General features: G+C 42.9%; 1 protein-coding gene and 1 long non-coding RNA gene across 3 annotated transcripts in view; one reads left to right on the top strand and one right to left on the bottom strand.

Moving 5' to 3' along the window:
• The window catches only part of NCKAP5 (NCK associated protein 5), a 1,233,002-nt gene that overhangs the window by 552,647 nt on the left and 667,045 nt on the right, over positions 1 to 13,310 (top strand). Inside the window, exon 1 of one of the 2 annotated variants that reach the window (XM_081579258.1) lies at positions 8,231 to 8,981. The exons of the other annotated variant lie outside the window; for it this stretch is intronic. The gene's annotated coding sequence lies outside the window, so the exon portion shown is untranslated. Of the gene's footprint in view, positions 1 to 8,230; positions 8,982 to 13,310 lie in introns of those variants that run through there. 2 annotated transcript variants of the gene reach the window in all.
• Positions 2,315 to 9,253, bottom strand: LOC145541798 (uncharacterized). The gene is made up of 3 exons (XR_014079294.1): positions 9,182 to 9,253; positions 7,866 to 8,016; positions 2,315 to 2,920 (listed from the first exon to the last, which is right to left on the bottom strand). It is a non-coding gene; the product is annotated as an uncharacterized LOC145541798 (long non-coding RNA).

The following is a 13,310-nucleotide window of genomic DNA, read 5'->3' on the forward strand; positions in this document are numbered from 1 at the left end:
CTATGAGATGTTTGCCTCTTGGATGCTTTACACATTAATTTTCCAATTTTCTTCATTTCCAGAAATGCACTAAAATTATTAATTTCTCTTTACGTACTGCTTTAGTTGTTTTCATCTTGCAAGTTTTGATAGTGTTTTAAGACATTAAATTCTATTTTTTTCTAACTCCTTTATATTTAACTATTGGGTTTTAAAAGTATGTATTTTTTCATTTTTTATTATGAAGAAATTCAATGTATAGAAAAAAGTAAAAGACCAGGGCAATGAAATACTCATTTATCCATAACTTGGCACCATGCTCAGTCATGTCTGACTCTTTGCAGCCCCATGCACTGTAGCCCACCAGGCTCCTCTGTCTGTGGGATTTCCTAGGCAAGAATAGTGGAGTGGGTTACCATTTCCTGCTCCAGGTGATCTTCTTGACCCAGGGATCGAACATGCATCTCTTGTGTCTCGTGCATTGGCAGGGAGATACTTTAGCACTGCTGCTGCTGCTGCTGCTGCTAAGTTGCTTTACCACTAGCACCACCTAAATAAATGTTAATATTTTGTTTCATATATAATTTTTCCAAAGTGAGTGGTAAACACAATGATACTTCACCCTGAATACTTTAGCATGTGTCTTTTAAAACCAAGGACTACTGCCTTTATAAACACTATCATTTTCATCGTTAGGAAAAGTAATAAAACTTCTCTTATCCTATTCAATGCCAACCTTATTTGAATTTCTTTAATTTCCAAAGTGTCTTTAATTTTTTTTTTTAATATTTGTTTTATTTGGCCGCACTAGGTATTGTGGCATCATGGGTTCTAGTTGTGGCATATGAAATCTAGTTCCTTGACCAGGGATTGAACCCAGGCCCCCTGCATTGGGAGTGTGGAGTCTTAGCCACTGGACTACCAGGGAAGTCCCTCTAAAGTCTCTTAAAGCTTTTATATTGGACCAAGATCTAACCCCATTAGTTTCATTTAGTTCCATCATTTAATCTATTTTTATTGCTTCTACTTCCTTCTACTCAGACATTAAGTGCTGCAGAGCACCCTGTATTTTGCATATGCCTTATTGTTTCTTTGTAGTGTAATTTGTCTTCCTTACTTCTTATAAGCTGGGAATTATGTCAAAGTCCTTGCCTAGATTCAGGTTAAACACGGTTTTTCCAAGACTACCCCATAGGTGGTGTGGTGCTCTTCTCATATAGCATCATATAAGCAGGAATGTGTCAGGGAATCTCTCCCTTGTATAATAAAACTTTTCCCTTAACAGTTAGCAGAAAATCAGGAGGTGATGCTTGATACTGGATGAGTATTTTATTTTCCATCAATCCTTTAGCTAATTAATGGCTTTGGTACATGCATGCTAAGTTGCTACAGTCGTGTCCAACTCTTTGCTACTCTATGGACTGTAGCCTGCCAGGATCCTCTGTCCATGGGATTTTCCATGCAAGAATACTGGTGTGGGTTGCCATGCCCTTCTCTAGGGGATTTCCCAACCCAGGGATTGAACCCTGATCTCCAGCATTGCAGGCAGATTTCTTCACCATCTGAGTAGTTATCTATCTTATACATAGTAGTGTATATATGTCAATTCCAATCTCCCAATTCACCCCACCCTCTCCTTCCTCCTTTGGTATCCATAAGTTTGTTCTCTACATCTGTGTCTCTATTTCTGCTTTGCAGATAAAATTTACCATTTTTTAAGATTCCACATATAAGTGATATTATACAGTATTTGTTTTTCTCTTTCTGACTTACTTCACTCAGTATAACAATCTCTAGGTCTATCTATGTCTCTGCAAATGGCAGTATTTCATTCGTTTTTATGGCTGAGTAATATTCCATTGTGTATATGTACCACATCTTTATCCATTTCTCTGTTGATGGACATTTAGGTTGCTTCCAGTCCCTGTCTATTGTAAATCGTGCTGCAATGAACACTGGGATACATATCTCTTTTCTGTGTTTAACTTTCTGAGAAACTGTCAACTGGTTTTCCAAACTTGCTATACCCTTCTGCATTTCCATCAGCAATGTATGAGAATTTAAGTTGCTCTACATCCTTGCCAACGCTTGATATTGTTAATATTTTAAACTTTGTTGATTCTTGTGGGTGTGAGTAAATGTAACTGTGATTTTAACTTGCTTTCCTCTAGTGACTCATGATGACGATCATCTTTTCATGCAGTGATTTACCATTTTTATATCTTCTTTGATAAGGTTGTATTTAAATCTTTTGCACACTTAAATTGGGTTGTTGTCTTAAGTTGAAAATTACTTACAGAAGTATATTTTTAAACTTCCATATATCTGCAAGTTGTTTCTTTGTTACTACTTCACATTTTATTGAACATCATCTGAGAAAACATTCTATATGAAACTTGTGGGCTAGAAATCTTTGGTCTATTGACATTGCTTACTGAGAGGGAAACATATCTGTTCCCTCTCAGAAACCTTGTTCTACATCAATATTTCTTTAATTTAAGAATAGGCAACCCCTCAAAAATTATCCATAGATAAGCCGAGAAATATTTTTCAGCATAAGGCATTTGATCCTTCACTGATTCATTACCTGATTCAGCACACACTGAATACCTCTCAGGCCCCTGACCTTTACAGTGGGAGCAGTGCTTGCTCCCACTCGAAGAACTTGATGACACGCATGCCACTCAGCAGCTCTGTCATGAGCTTAACCCGTGCGTCCTTGTGCTGTAGCATCTCCTGGTTGCTGGTCATGATGTGGGTGGCAATCACTTTGTTGACGGACCAGCAGCAGCGCCAGGATCAGACCACCCATGAAGGCCACACCCACCTGCTGGTGCAGCAGATAGAGGGTGATGGCCAGTTGCAGGCGCAGGCCCCAGGCCTCGTGAAAGCTCCCAGCAAAGTTGAGCAGCTGCTCAGATGGGACACCCTGGATGTTGTACTGTAAACAGATAATAGATAATTAAGTTTTCTAGTAACTCTCTCATAGCCTTCCTATATGTTCTTTTGGGTTCTCTATGAAGACGATCATACCAGGAGACTCTGATTAGCAGGTCACTCCTTCCTTGATATACCTTGATTACTAGGTTCCTGAGGGAGTCTGCTCTCCTACTTTACCTCCTCCCTCTCGGGTTGCCGTTTGGGGCCATCTCCTTTGCTGGTTCCTCTTTATCTTCTTGACTTTTTAAAGTTGGAATGTCTTTTGGGATTTAATCCTGAAACATCTTCTCTTTTCCAACTGTATTCTCAGCCTAATGGCCCACCTGATATGATGATGAATTTAATTTAACCATCCATACTGTATACAATTCCAAAATATACATCTCCATACTGGACTTGTGCCCTTAACACAATACTTTAATATTTATTCAACTGCCTTCTCAATATCTCATTTTGGTTGGCAAATATCAATAATTACAATAACAGCCATCATAACATATCCAACTAACACAAGCTCCACCACCACAAATATTTACATGGTCCTTAGCAAAAGCCAGGAACTATTTGAAGGGCTTTACATAGCTATTTAAAAATGTAACTTAATAGGCATCCTAATCTTAACACATCTAACACCAAACCTCATCTTCTTCCACCAAAATTTGCTCTACCCATTGTCTTCCACATTTCAATTAATAGCAACTCCATCATTTTGGCTGCTAAGTCCAAATACTTGGAGTTATTCTTTACTCCTTCCTTGACTTCCAAACTCCCTTTCCTGAGCAAATACTGTTGGCTCTAAATTCCAAACCATCCCAACTTGCCACAAATTCTCATTATTTTTTTTGTGATGGTCCTGCACAAGTCACTCTGTCTTACTTGGATTTTTGCAATAGCCTAATAACAGATCTTCCCCCTTACCATCTTCCTTTTTCTTCTGTAATTAGTTTGCAATATGGGGCTTCCCAGGTGGCATCAGTGGTAAAGAATCAGCCTGCCAATGCAGGAAATGTAAGACACGTGGGTTCAATCCCTGGGTCAGGAAGATCCTCTGGAGAAGGGCATGGCAATCTACTGCAGTATTCTTGCCTGGAGAATCCTATGGCCAGAGGAGCCTGGCAGGCTATAGTCCATGGGGTCACAAAGAGTCAGATACAACTGAAGCGACTTAGCATGCATGCAACCAGAATGACCTATTAAACAAAAGTCAGATCATGGAATTCCTCTGCTCAAAACTCTCTTTGGGGGATTCGCTTGTGGTCCAGTGGTTTGGACTCTGCACTTTCATTGATGAGGGAGTGGGTTTAATCCCTGGTTGGGGAACTAAGATTCCACAAACTGCACAGGGTGACAAAAAACAAACAAAATCCTGACCCCCCCCCAAAAAAAAAAACCTCTCTGTATCCCTGCCCTCCCTTATCACTGAAGAGTAAAGCCAGTCCTTCAGTTCAGTCACTCAGTCGTATCTGACTCTGTGCGACCCTATGGACTGCAGCACGCCAGGCTTCCCTGTCCATCACTAACTCCCAGAGCTTGCTCAAACTCATGTCCATCGTGTTGATGATGCCATCCAGCCATCTCCTCCTCTGTCATCCCCTTCTCCTCCTGCCCTCAATTTTCCCCAACACATTCCAACAATGAGTCAGTTCTTCACATCAGGTGGCCAAAGTATTAGAGTTTCAGCTTCAGCATCAGTCCTTCCAATGAATAGTCCAGACTTATTTCCTTTAGGATTGACTGATCTCTTTGTAGTCCAAGGGACTCTCAAGAATCTTCTCCAACACCACAGTTCAAAAGCATCAATTTTTTGATGCAAAGCTTTCTTTATAGTCCAACTCTCACATCCATACATAACTACCGGAAAAACCATAGCTTTGACTAGACAGACCTTTGTGAGTAAAGTACCGTCTCTGCTTTTTAATATGCTGTCTAGGTTGGTCATAACTTTTCTTCCAAAGAGTAAGCGTCTTTTAATTTCATGGCTGCAGTCACCATCTGCCCTGATTTTGGAGCCCCCCAAAATAAAGTCTGTCACTGTTTCCACTGTTTCCCCATCTATTTGCCATGGTGATGGGGCTGGATGCCATGGTGTTAGTTTTTTTAATGTTGAGTTTTAAGCCAACTTTTTCAGTCTCCTCTTTCACTTTCATCAAGAGGCTCTTTAGTTCTTCACTTTCTGCCATAATGGTGTGTCATCTGTGTATCTGAGGTTATTGACATTTCTCCTAGCAGTCTTTATTCCAGCTTGTGCTTCATCCAGCCCAGCATTTCGCATGATGCACTCTGCATATATGTCAAATAAGCAGGGTGACAGTATACAGCCTTGACGTACTCCTTTCCCAATTTGGAATCAGTCTGTTGTTCTGTTTCCAGTTCTAACTGTTGCTTCCTGACCTGCATACAGATTTTTCAGGAGGCAAGTAAGGTGGTCCGGTATTCCCATCTCTTGATGAATTTTCCACAGTTTGTTTGATCTACACAGTCAAAAGCTTTGATGTAGTCAATAAGGCAGAAGTAGATGTTTTTATGGAATTCTCTTGCTTTTTCTATGGTCCAACGGATGTTGGCAATTTGATCTCTGGTTCCTCTGCCTTTTCTAAATCCAGCTTGAACGTCTGGATCAAGTTCTCGGTTCATGTACTATTGAAGCCTAGCTTGGAGAATTTTGAGCATTACTTTGCTGGTGTGTGAGATGAGTACAATTTTGTGGTAGTTTGAACATTCTTTGTCATTGCCTTTCTCTGGGATTGCAATGAAAACTGTCCTTTTCCATTCCTGTGGCCACTGCTGTTTTCCAAATTTTCTGGCATATTGAATGTAGCACTTTCATAGCATCATCTTTTAGAATTTGAAATAACTCAGCTGAAATTCCATCACCTCCACTAGCTTTGTTCGTAGTGATGCTTCCTAAGGCCCACTTGACTTCTCACTCCAGGATGTCTGGCTCTAGGTAAGTGATCACACCAACATGGTTATCTGGGTCATTAAGCTCTTTTTTGTATAGTTCTTCTGTGTATTCTTGACTCCTCTTCTTAATATCCTCTGCTTCTGTTAGGTCCATACTATTTCTGTCCTTTATTGTGACCATCTTTGTATGAAATGTTCCCTTGGTATCTCTAATTTTCTTGAAGAGATCTCTAGTCTTCCCCATTCTATTGTTTTCCTCTCTTTCTTTGCATTGATCACTGAAGAAGGCTTTCTTATCTCTCCTTACTATTCTTTGAAACTCTGCATTCAAATGGCCTGTTCTGTCCCACTCAATGATCTGCCCTCTCAGATCACCCCCATAACCCTCTCACCTTACTCTGTTCCATCCCTACTGCCTCACTGCTGTTCTCAGACCTGTCCCAGCACACTTATCTCTAAGGGCCACTGCACCTGCTCTTTCTGCTTCCCAGGACCTTCTTCCCTCAGATATCTACATGGCCCACTGCTTCCATGCCTCTTGTATTTACTTACTCACACTTGGCATTTTCAGTGGATTATCACTGAGAATTTTGCTTAAACTTGAATACCACCCAACCCTCCCTGCTTTATTTTTCTCCTTAGCACCAATGACTTTCTAACAAAAAGTATTATTTCCTTATTCTTTTATAATGTCTGTCTTCTCCTGCAGAATGTAAGTTCCACAAGATCAAAATGTTTTTTTTCTGATTGTTTACTCATTTATATTTTCCAGCACTGAAACACAGCAAGCACTCAATACATAACTGAGAAGTAAATAATTGAGACAACTGGACAGGATATATTTTGAAGTTAGAACCAAAGACTCGATGGATTGGAGGTGGGGCCATCAATTTAGCCTCTCACTTACGTGGGCCTGATACAATTAAAACTACCAGCTTGCAGGGGAAAAAACACAGCAGAACACAACAGGAAGGTGCCTGTAGCCCAGGGTCTGACTTCCCACTCAACTCTTGTCTCCTTGGACGACACCGATTTCCTGGACATTGTCCCTTAAATTATTCACCAGCATGATACTTAATTCTGGTGGGGGGGCATTTTTGGAAATATTTTCTTCTTGGTACCATGTTGATCAATCTTTTAACAGAATTTTTAATATTAATAAACACATTAAACAAACTGGCAATGAAAAATTACAAACTTTTAGATATTATAAAACCATCTTAACATTGGATCTGTAGCTGTCCTTTATTTATATTATTTATTTATGAGGAAAAGTAACACTTGAACTTCATTTTAGCTCACCTGTCCAGCCACAGTAATGTATATGATTTTAATTTACAGTGACCTGTAAATTAAAACTTCAAACCATCAGTATTCATAGAGTGCCCATTACTACATATTCCTATTGTAAATACTAGTGGGCTGTAAAATAAGTAGAAGACACAGTCTCTGGCTGGATCAGTGGGGGACTTACTGTGACTTGCCTGCATTTCTCAACTACAGCATCAAGCAAAAGAATGATTTGAGCACTATTTTAAAGCTCTATTCAGTTTTCACAGTATAGTTATTTTTTACCTGGCTTTTACATCTATCTGAATAAATGACTTAAAGTTTTTCCTCTTCAACTTTTCAACTGGTGATCTGTTTATCCAACAAATTATTTCGCCAACAAATACCATCATTCAGAGTAACTGAACATTTCCAGCACTTGCAAAGAATGTATGAAAGCAGGCATAATCCCACTGGTTGTATTCTTTATGCTTTAAGATTTATATATATCTAGGACTGCTGTTATTTTCATTTTAAAAAAATTGCCATAATCCCCATAAGCCTATAACCAGTAGAAAAATGTGTGATTATATTGCAGGGGCATATTAAAATAGTTCAAAGTATATTATAGAAAGGAGCAGAAGAAGAAACTTATTTCATCTGCAGAAGAAACTATTTTAGTTGGGAAAAAAATATCAGTTTCAGAAGTCATGATTTTCTAATAAAATAGCATTTCTTTAAAAAGAACATTTCCATTAAAATATGGGGCTAACCTGAGTCCAGCATTTTCTTGCCCAAAGCAGATTTTCCTTTTATCTTTCAAAATGCCAACAGGAGGCAGTGGGCCCAGCTTCATCGCAAATTACACGGTGGTTCTCTCTCCATAAACTTGATTCTCAAATGTACTTGGGAACCTACTTCTGACTGCAGACAAATGATTGTTAGTTCTAGCTCTTACCTGCCAATTACAATATCCTACTTTGAATATCCGTGTCAGTCTCTGGATCAGCCTGATGATAAGATTACAGGACCTGTTTGTTCAGTTCCTTAGCATTCGTTCCACCCAGAAAGAGCAAGCAGCGGTTTGGGATGCGGGTAAGGGGATGGATATGTCCACCAGGATGGATTGATTTTTCTTATCGGAAACTGGGAAAGGAAACCATTATTTCTCCTTTGGGATCCCCATTTCCCCTTTCAGTTCCTCTGTTTGGGGCAGACAATAGAAGCCTCCAGGTCCCGCTCTCCCCGCGCTGTTCCCTGTAGCCCCCTCGCCCCCTCCTCCCCTCCCGCCCGCGCCCCGCACCCACTGGCTCCCCCAACTCCGGCTCCAGGCAGAGATTTGTCAGAACCGTTCGGTTGAGACTGATTATGATTGCAGCAGATGGGCTGGATTTGACAGCCTGATTCTAAGCAGCTTCCGATGGGGGGGCCGCGGAGGGGCGGGGAGGGGGAGAAGGTGGGGGGCGGGAATCTACAGGCCGGAGCCGCCTGCTAGGAGCGCACAGCGCGGCCCCGCCAGGCGCAACGGGGCAGCTGTTTAACGCGCGCCTCCGGGAGGAAAGTGGCAAGCGGATCCCAGGGGCCTCCCGGAAGGCCGGGGAAACGTCCTATTGCCGAGAGGGCACCCAGCACCCCGAGGCAGGCTCAGGAAGACCAGCCCAACACAACAAAGCGGAAGAGCGCCTGGGAGCGCACGGAGGAGGCTCGGCTGCCGGCCGCGGTAGGCGGCGGGGCGCGTCTGGCCCCAGCTGCCACCGCGAGCCCTGGGCATGGCAAGTTTATCAACTGCGGGCTCCGTGGCCAGCGCCTTGCTGCCCCCGAAGTGACAGCATTGCAGGGTCTGCCCATCCCGGCCCCGACCCACTGCAAGATGCTCCACCACCGGCCAGGTAAGGAGATGCCAGCCTGTTCCCCTCCTGGGCGCGCCACCCACTCACGCCGCCTGCGCTCTCCAGCCTGACCTTTCAGCCCCTTTGCTCCCACTAGTCCGCGTGGACTCCTTGCTTCTGTGCCTCCCTCTGTGGTCTCCTCGGTCCATCTCTGCCCTCTACCGCCCTCCCTCACTGTCGCCCTTCTTTTTCCACCTTACCGGATCCCAACGGCAGGGGGATAAGTTCGGGGAGGTGGCACGAGGTTCCGTCTCTCTTCCCCAAGCGTCTGCACTTGGACCCGCCTCGCAGGCTGTGGGTGGGAGCTGCGATGTGTGCTTTCATCCCCCTTCCCGCTCCCACGCAGTCCGAGCCCCGCACAACATACACACACCCTCCTTTCCACCTGTGGGGCCTTGCTTTTGTGCTGGAAGCGCAAATGAAAACAAGCACACGTGCAGACACAATTCCAGTTGGCGTCCTCCAGAGACTCCTGAAGGGAGAGGGGTGCGGGGGAAGGGACTGATCTTGAGAACTCCTACTCATCCAAGTGCAGGACCAGTGCTTCTTTCTGCTCCTTGGCCTTGACTTCTGTGTCTGGGCTAGCAGAGCCAGGCCCCTCCAGGGGGGTCGGGAGGCTACTGTACTTGGCACTGGCAATGCTGTGCCACCAGAAACCCTTCAACTTCCCCCCTACCCGCCCCCCATCCCCAGAGGCCAGCGGCCTGGGCCACTTCTGTCCCCTGGGGCCTGCCTCCATCCCGGTACCCCCAGGCCCATCACCAGTAGTTTCTGACCTTGTCTACCCAGCGCAGGTTGTCTGGCCCTGGCAGCCCCTCACTGGTTGCTGTCTCCCCAGCTCACCAGGAGCTACTAGTGTATGCCCTGTTGCTACTGGCAACTGCGTGTGCTGAAAGCTCAGCCCCCAAAGCCGCTTAATGCTGATTGATGGGCAGAAATGTGGTATTTTCTGGAGCTTAGCGGCCAGGCTAGTGCAGGGGCCCTCCCCGCCGCTGGAGCCCTGCAGACCTCCTGCTACCCTTCCCAACTTTAGGCCCCACCCCACCTCACCTCACCTCACCCCACCTTACCCCTTAGCCAAAAGGGACAGTTTGAATCACCTTAGCCCCTGGACATAAATTTGGTGTCTGCATTTGCTTTCCTGAGTCACTAGCAGTCTCGCTGGAGTTTCCCTTCTTAATTCTGTTGAGATGGCTTCTGTTGAGAAGGATAAATGAGGCAACAGTTTCTGGTCGCTATGGTCTTCCTTTCTACTGTCAGCCCCCATCTCCTCACACATAGGTAGACTTCAGATAGATCATATCATGACCTGAACTGTTCCTGCAAATGCTCCGGAAAACATTTTCCAAAAATAATTCGTTTCCTCTCAGCACCTCTTCCTTAGCAGACTCCTCTCCTCCCACTGCACTGCCTCGTCCTCCTCCCATAGGAGCTGGTCCTCTGCAACTCAAGGAGACACAACCCCGGAAATCAGTCTGAGCTTGGGATGCTCCATGCTGGGCCAGCCCTTACCACTTCTGTGTTTTTGCACCTTAGCCATCCAAAATCATTACCTCTTCCCTTCTCTGGGATGGCAACCTCCTCTAAGCTATTGTGAACTAAAAGAAATTTTCGTGGGCTCATAGAAATTCCTGCACCTGTCTCTCCCCCTTCTCTTCTTCTCCAATACTGAGCACAAAGGGCCAGCTTTTATTATCAGTGAAATTTTCTTCAAAGTAAGTTTTGGTTCTGCAGCTTTTTTCTGAGCACCTTAGTGTTTTGGGCAGAATATTTTCACTGTCTAAATAGTCTAGCTTCATTTTACATGTGGCTATTAATTTGGAAAATGATGTGATGTTTTAAGCCATTCATTTGTTCATGCCAACCAAGCTTTTTTTGTGAGCTCTCCTGTGTTTGACACCAAGCAAGGACCTGGATTGGAAATGAAGCAGAGACAAGGCCCAAATGGCTGTGGTCATTTTAAAGCCTCCATTAAAGCTGAATTGTGGTTATTGCCGTGATGGTTAATATTACAGCAGCACACTACGTTCAACCAGGACTTTACAGTTTAAAAAAGGCTTTCACAGGTATTATCTCCTTTAATCCTAGCTATGGGAATTTTCAATAGTAGGGATTCCACCAAAAGGCCCAATAAGGCTTGCCAATCCCGCTTAACCAAAAATAAAAAGAATCTCGCAGATCATCCCAACAGCTGACAGAGCTTTAAAACAGAGTAAACAATTCAGAAGAAGCTTATGAAGCTTAGTTACTGGAATGTAGCTTGGGGAAGATAAGTGAAATGCATGGAACATGGGCATTAGCAGAAAGGCATCTTGGGAAGACACTCCATCCTGAGAGGGCTGGCCGCTGGAGGTGGCTTTCTGGGCTCTGGACTATTGCCTTATGCCAAGATCTAAAATAGGATGAAAGTGTTAGCGCAAAGTTGCTGAGAGACTAGCAAATTAAGCAAAATGAGTAGGCAATGATGTTACTTTCTTTAGCTACAAGGCATTCTTGAGATATCCGCAAGTTTCTGGCATATATTTACTTTAGAAATGAAGCAATTTTCTGTATTTAGAGCATAAAACTTAAGAGTCTTTGTGCCTTGTCTGAGCCATATGAAGACAATCAGGGTTTTATTTTCTACCCACTAGTTGGAAAACTAGGGTTATATTTGGAAACAGGTGGATAAATAGAAATTTCTCTGTTTTATCATTTATAGGGAAAATGTGCAGAAGGCCTTTATGTAGATTTGTTCCTTTTCTCTTATTCTTCAACATGGAGGGCAGCTGTTTTTCATGTCTCAGCTGTGAATATCACTTATGACTTCCCTCCAAAAACGATGTCAAGAATGCCGACTGGTAGAAAATTTGGTTGGCATTTCAGACATCATGTGAGGCCTCTTGTTTGTCATTTTGAAAACTTTTATTCAAAGAAGATTTACAAGCAAGATGGTATATCATAAGGAGCTAATTATGGTCAGAGGCTGGCTGCGGGTACCACTAACTAGATAACAGATAAGCCAAGAAAGTAATCACAGAGTAAGGTCTGTTGTTAGAAAAGAATGAGATACCCAAGGAAGCTTTTTCTTGTTTGGTATTATGAGGGCTTTGTGGAAAACTTTTGATGTAGGTATTTTGGTTTTAAGTTTTTTTTTTTTTGGTGGAGAATCTGTTTTCTCAACCTTGATACTCTGTATTTGGCATTCCTGTATATTATTTTTAATTCTTAGATGTTAAAACACTTAGATTAGAGTTGAACTTACATGCTTAGGTTGACTGTATGTCAATGAAAAACATATAACATATATATACATATACATATACATATACATATACATATACATATACATATACATATACATATATATATAAAGTTTGATTGGATCTAGTGGACCCTCCTCTAACAGAGGGACTTCTGTAGCTTCAGTTGGGTGCTTGAGGTTTCAAGTGAAGTTTACAGAGAGGTATGATTGATTCCAACCCTAGACATCCTCTGATTTTCCTGTTTAATGTGAGAGAGATGAGTGGAGGAAAGTTGTGGGCACCGTGATGATGGCTAACATCACCCTGCTGCACGGTTGTCAGGCTTCCCCATGACTCTCTAATCTAAACCCTCATTATTGATTTGCTTGTTCAATAAATATTTGTTGAGCATTTTTAGAGACCAGGCTCTGTGGTCCAAGCCTCTTTGCTTTTTCGCAGCGCTGTGCCATCTCATCTAGTCCATTAGCCATGTTCCTTTCAAATATCTGATGGTTTTGCCCTTCGGGGTTCCTGTAGCTATGGTTTAGAGGACACAGAATGTGGTGCTTGAGAGGCTTTCTTGCTGCAGTGAAGTCCTATAGTATTGCTGCCAAAGGCTGCTGCCTCTGACCATTGTTTCTTCCTAAATATTACTCTCTTCCAACCTTCATTCTCCCAGTAACTCTGTTCACATGTCTCCTCCTGCTTAGACTTCTTATATGGCAGTGAATTAAGTAAGCAGTCCCTGTGAATTCATTGCTCATCTCAGAGAGCATGGCTGTTTCTTGTTACTTGATGTTAACTTAGCACACAAATATATTAAGGAAGTTTTTTGTTCTGAACCCAGATTCTCAGGTTCTCTGACAGCTAGGGAGGGTTGAAATAAAGGGAAGGAAGTGAATCATCATATGCTATGTTGAAAGATGTCGAAAATAGGTCATGACACTTACTGCTGCAGGTAAGACTGTGACTCCTAAATGGATTGTGGATTCAGAGTGTTGCTATAACTGCAAGTTACCTGGCAGATGGTTAAGAGATTAAGCCTAGGAGTCTTGTAGACTTGGACTCAGATCCTGATACCATCATTTACTATTGATGGGATTTG

Source organism: Giraffa tippelskirchi, chromosome 3, assembly GCF_054371585.1.
Source record: "Giraffa tippelskirchi isolate mGirTip1 chromosome 3, T2T-mGirTip1v1.2.pri, whole genome shotgun sequence".
In the NCBI taxonomy this organism is placed as follows: domain Eukaryota; kingdom Metazoa; phylum Chordata; class Mammalia; order Artiodactyla; family Giraffidae; genus Giraffa; species Giraffa tippelskirchi.